Source organism: Nomascus leucogenys, chromosome 17 (assembly GCF_006542625.1).
Source record: "Nomascus leucogenys isolate Asia chromosome 17, Asia_NLE_v1, whole genome shotgun sequence".
In the NCBI taxonomy this organism is placed as follows: Eukaryota; Metazoa; Chordata; class Mammalia; order Primates; family Hylobatidae; genus Nomascus; species Nomascus leucogenys.
The window spans coordinates 70844081-70850434 of NC_044397.1; the positions used below are offsets into that span (position 1 = coordinate 70844081).

General features: G+C 40.1%; 1 pseudogene; it reads left to right on the plus strand.

Moving 5' to 3' along the window:
- Nucleotides 1-4705: 4705 nt before the first annotated feature.
- Nucleotides 4706-4805, plus strand: LOC115831122 (annotated as a pseudogene).
- Nucleotides 4806-6354: the final 1549 nt, after the last annotated feature.

Genomic DNA, 6354 nt, shown 5'->3' on the forward strand with positions numbered 1-6354 from the left:
CACTGGTTTTACTAGTTTTGCATTTCTGAACTTTTATAGCACTTTCATTCTGGCAATTAAATATGGTTTCTTACACTGTTATTTCCACCTGTGCTTTCAGCTTCAAGATTATATTTTCACTGATAGCAGTAAATCTTTTTTTCTTCTTTTTCTGCCTTACAGTTCACAACATAAGAGTAAAACAAGGAAATTTTTTCATGTATATTTTCTTCAACAATATTTATAAAGAGCTTTCTATACATGAGGAATAGTGCTTGGGCCAGGTCACAAAAATGAGCCATTTGTGGCTCAGATGAATGAATGACTATACCTCTCAGCCCTGTCTATTCAAATGTCCTATCCCTAAAAAGCAGAATTAAACCAGTTAAGGCCTTATGAGTCTGAGGCACATCCAAATGACACATTCTAAGATAAAAATTCACAGAACTTAGACAAAAAAACACATGAAAATGCTCAGTGTATCCCTGGGCATCAGAGAAGACACAGATCTGGGCCAGGAATCCGAAGACCTGAGCTTTGGCTCCAGTTCTGCTAAAACCCGTTTTGTGACAATGACAATCCTCTCAGCTACTCTGATCTTTGGTGTCTGAAAAGTCAGGATGATGGAGAAGACATTCTCTAAGTTTCCTTCGAGTTCTAAAATTCTATGAACAAACAGCAAGGTAAAATTCCTCCAATTTCTAGCCAGAAATAACAGAATGAAATTAGAAAAGTTAAAATTGAGGATACTTGATATAATTCCCCTCAGTAAAAACTTAATGGTATATGGAATTGTTCTCAAAGTGGTGAGTTTAAAGCTTCCCTGGTTCAAGACATTTAAAATAAATAATGCTAAGTTACATGGCATATACTCTCAGCACTTCAACAAAGCTTTTGAAAACACGTGAGAAAGTAAAAGAAGGAAACAGATAAATGAACATTTTTCTTTCTGGAATATCATTACATAAAAGAATTTCATGAGTCCGCAGAAATATACAATTCTTTGCTTCTTAAACAGAAGCAAAAGAAATGAAATAATGGTAGAATAGACTTGCGAAGCACTCACTTAGAGTGACAAATTTAGAAATTAACTTTTTTTTTTTTTTTTCCCACACAGGCCTGCGGCTTCACAACATCACATGCATTTGCTGTTGTGTACAACATATGAGAATGTTAAGGAGGCACGGGAGTGAACGATGTATCAACATAACAGTAAGCCTGAGTGACAAAGTAGTTGAATAGGAGGAAAATATTTTTGGAGCAAAGTGGTAACAGTTACAATAAGGCATGAGATAAATTATGCAAGATCCATTTAGCTGAGGAGACCCAAGTGGAAAAAAAGAAGAAGCAGCAAGAGTTGAACATGAGCTTACACTGTGTTAAAATCCAAGGACTTGGGAAAACTCCCTGGGCAGCAGAGGAAAAGTGCCCAGGAACCAAACTGAATGCAGGAGAGCAGAGCCTGTTTGAAGGCACGTAGAGGGTTTGGATCATCGAGGCAACACACAGAGAATTAATGAGTCAGAGCAGAGCTGGAACATAAGATTTCCATAATGTTATTTCACTCTCTTTTCAAAATTCAGTATTCTTCCTTGGAAATTTGTACCATGCCCCCTAAATGAGCTTCCATATAGCTTCACAGGAGAAACATGAATTGCTTCCAAAGAAGCAGAAGGCATGAAAATTAAAAGTAGATGTCCAAAAATGTGGCCTCAAGTGTAGACAGCTGTGAAATATAGCAGAGGTCCGAAAGCCTCCAACTATAAGAAAATAAATTCTCAAATGTAGAAAACTCTGTTAACATATAAGTGAGACAATGGTAACGTTACACCCTAATGGAATTGAATTCAAGTTTAAACAAACATCAAGGTGGTTAGGCTTTTTAAGTCAAGTCAGAAAATTCAAACAGATGACTCCCCTGGTAACAATATCTCAGACACCTTATCCATGCATTGTATTTCATATCTGCTATATTAACTTTTAGGATTTTCTATTTGTAAAATGGCCAGCATAGAATTGGGATAAGACTTCACTAAACCTTAACTGAAATATATGAAGCACATTGGAGTTGGTGGATGAATTGAAACAAATGTTCAAAAAGAATCTTACAGAAAGATAGAACTTTCTCCCTGCAGTCTGCATGGATGAGGCTGTTTTAAAGTAGCATGCATTGAAACCAAACCATTCTTAAACATGAGCAGATAGATGAAGTGGTGCCATGGATGGATGCCCGCCCAAAGCACCTACCTTGTCTTACAAACTCGGTAGGTCTGGGAGAAGACACATGGGACACGAGGCTTTTTGGCAGGATTAACACATAGGACAATAAGAGTAAGCAAAGATATACTGGAAGCATACTGAAATACCTTATATTTGTGCTAGGTTTTTTTGTCACAAAGTTCTTTTGTGGAAGCTATAACTGACATTTTCCATATGAGTAAACTGAGGTTTAGAGAGATTTCTAATTTAACCAACAGTGCACAGGCTGGAAAAGAGATCTGTACCCAGGACTTGATACCAAGTTGAATGCTCTTTCCATTCTGTTGCCTTCTTTCTTAATCCAATGGAGTCTGCGGTAGAGGACAACTGGGGCATTATTCAAGGGATTTGCACTAACACAGCCAAAGATACTTGCTATGGAGTTTATGCAATCGTAAGTCAGGAAGTCTCGATCTGTACATCCAGAAATGCACTGAGGCAGGCGGGGCACAAGAAAGAATCATCTGTATGTTCTACCCTGAGGACAGCATGTGGGTAGGAAAGGGAAAGGAAGGAATTACACGTTTATTGAGCACCAACATATACCAGACACTGAGCTAGGTATTTTACATGTTATTGATTTTATTCCCACCCTAAGTAGTAGGTCTTATAGGTCTTATTTTATAGTGGAGGGAACTGAAGATCAGAGAAGTTGAGAAACATTCCAAGCATTACCTAGCTAGAGGGCAGTGGACCCAGGATTTAAAATGAGGGGGGCTGACTTCTAAACCTCTGCTTTCCTTTATATCATATTGCCTCACAATGTGCATGCATATTTAAGCTTTACAGATTGCAAAGTGCTTTCACATACTGAATTTCTCTTGACCCGAAGCACAGGGCTCACATTTGGACCCCAGTCTTGGTAGAAGGAAAATCTGGCAGGGAGAGGAGAAGGTGCTGGTCCCTTCTAAAACCAGAATCTGAGTTTCCTTTGTTGAAGAGAGAAGCAAACTGTGTCATTTTAACAGGCTTCATCTTCTCTGTTATTCTTCATGACATGCTGTCTATGTAAGCAGTACTTGTCAAGCACAGATTTCAGAGTTTATTACAAACAGCGGGCTGGGTCTTGCGGTAAAGAGAGAACATCTCTTATTAAAGCACGGTGTATCATTTTCTCTTCAGACCATAAGGACTGAACCAAGCCCAGTTACAAAACAGTATCCCTGAAAGCAAAATGCCAGTGAGAATACAGTTGGAGATTGCTTTCTTCTGGGCAGGGTCAGGGAAAATAATCACGTTGAGTTTTATGGCCCAGCATGGAAATATTAATTTACTAAATACCCGTGAATAGGCAAAGAGAGAACTTTTCGTCTTCTGGCTCTAAATCCCCCCTCCACCCCTTCCCCTTATCTCTTACCCACATGATATATTGTGCTCATTAAGAAAACAAAACAGAGTAATGAATCAGTGATCTTCATAGATTAGATAAACAAATAGACGTTTTCCTAAAGCATTGGGCTAACTTATACTAGCTGCTGTTGCAATCTCAAAATACCAATGGCCTAAAACAATCAAAAATTTATTCCTCACTCATATCAAATGTGGATCACATAAAGCTTTTTGCTGGTGTTTTCCCCACATAGTGACTCGGGCATCCAGGTTTCTTCCACTTCGTGGCTCCTTCTTTTGGATTCTAATTTGCCCTGAACTTTATCCCTTGGGCTTTGTGGGAGGAAGGTGGGAGGTTCATTGTGGGGAGACACACTAGTACATAACTACCTTAGCCCAGCAGTAAGAAAGTCACTTCTGCTTAAATTTTACTGTCTGGAACACATCACGTGGCAAGCCTAGCAGGCAGGAAGGTTAGAATATGTTGAGAGGCACTGCATAAGAAGTCTTCGCTCCCTCTCCAAGGGACACAATACAGAAACCCACCAGTCCCTGCATTCAGCTCAAGCCCGGGATTTGTGGCAATGTCTGGTTCTTTTTTGCAGACCCGGATGTAGCTCCTCTTGGTCTGGCAACCTAGGAACAAAAATGACAAATTATTGGCCCCTCTCTGCACCCCCCACCCCCCACTGCCGCCCAGTGTACACTGCTGGAGCAGGGAAAGGATAACTGCATCATAACTTTCATTCAAAAAATGGAAAGCAATGATGCCACAGCTCTTGGTCCATCACAGTTAAGGAATTACTCTGGGCAGACATGGGAAGAGTTTCTATTGGGGAAAGAGTGTCCTTGATTGTGTTCTGATTCTATTCTGTGCTGGAATAGTTTGTCCACCAACCTTAGGGGTCCTTGGCTCCTTCTGGGAGGAGCCTCCTTATCCATTATTCTTCTTCTCCATGTCTAAAGTGGGGGTTGGGAAGCAAGCCCTCATTTGGGGGCCATACAGTTTTTGAAGTCTGCTTCCTGCTTATGAATGTTTGCAGGTCCAAGATGGATGCAAGTCTTCAACAATTGGAGGCTGTTCAGGCTTGCAGTTTCTCTAGCAGTATGGTTTCCTCAAAAACTTAGTAGACAGTGGTTGCTTTGGCAGCATATAAACTAAAATTGGAACCATACAGAGATTAACATGGCTCTTGAGCAAGGATGACATGCAAATTCATGAAACATTTAATATTTTTTAATAATAAAAACTTAGTAGATTTATAATTGATTTGCTTCTAGTGATTCCCCTCCTACTTCATTATGGTGCCCTGTGTCAGTAGCCAAACCTAAAATGCTTTCCTACACATGGGCTTTTTATAGGGTGAACACACTTCCTGATTTAACCAGAGATGAGGGGTTCCCTAGAACCTGGGGCTTTCAGTTTATTGGTCAGCCTACTTTTTCATGTCCACATATTTCTACGTTTCCTTCGTCCCATACTTCTCCCTCTCACAATCTCATGGCTGCTACCTTGAGGCTATCTGGAGCAATCCATGGGAAGACCATAGCTTGCAAAATATTAATAGGTTTACTATTATTATTAAACCGGTTACTATTTATTAATAGTTTGAGAGATAACATCACTCAAGCATTTCTAAACTTTATCTTTTGTTATTTGGCTTTTCTAACACTGGCAAATTTCTAAACCTTTTCTATTACTATTCTCTTTCATTTCTGCTTGTTCATCTACGAATTCTTCTGGAGCTCATCTTTCTAGAACCTTACCTTATTAACTGCAGCCCATAATAGCCAATGCAGATTACCACTATGAATAGCTAAAATGCTTTCTAACCATGTCTAGAGTCAGAAGACATGTGACTCACCCCCTCAGTTATCACAGACAACAATTTTCTTTTGCCTCACTGTGTGGCAAGAATCATGGTCCTTCCAGCCTCTGGTTCGGTTTTCTTGCTTGTGACCATTTAACAATTCAGCTGATGCCTCCTATTTTAGGGATTTTTATGGCAGCATTCCACTTAAACACATCAATTTCTACCTTTGTTAGAGTAGAGAAGGCAAATAGCCATATCGGACACTCCCCAAATCTCAGTTACTTAATAATTTTCTTCCTCACTCATGTCATGGACTGATGCTGGTCAAATGACTGTTCCCCAAGTGCTGGCTCAGAGATTCAGATTTCTTCCACTACGTCATTTCACCACCTTGGATTCAAAGAGTCAGTGTAGAGTGGGAGACAGGATGCAGGAGGCACAGCAGGCACTTAACTGCATCCACTTTAAAGGGACACACACTCCTTCAGCTCAGATTCCATTGACCAGACAATAGCAAAAGAAGCCAGAATGTAGTGGGGACATGAATATCAAAAAGCACACATGGAGTCTCCTCTCCTCCTATAGCACAATGAGATGGGCCTTGGCTCTGTCTACTCCTGAGGTTCAGACCTCTACTCTCTCCCTACATTCCATGATGAAAAATTCCTTTTTCTCATTCATAATTGCTACTATTATCCCCCATCACTCAATGCTCCTCTTAGCCAATTATACCTGTGGAGTAGGTATAATTGTCTGTCTGCTTAGGTCCTCCTCCCTTAGATACATCAATGATGATATTATAAGGCCTTTCTATTTTAGAGGCTCTCTACTAATCACTAAAAATCACAGAAGACATCACAGAAGCAGCCATGTGCAGACAAAGTTCTGGGAGCCTTAAAAATGTCTACAGGCTTGATCCTGGTCCATAGCTCTTAACTTAACATTGAAGCTGACAATTGGGAAGCCCTCCGGA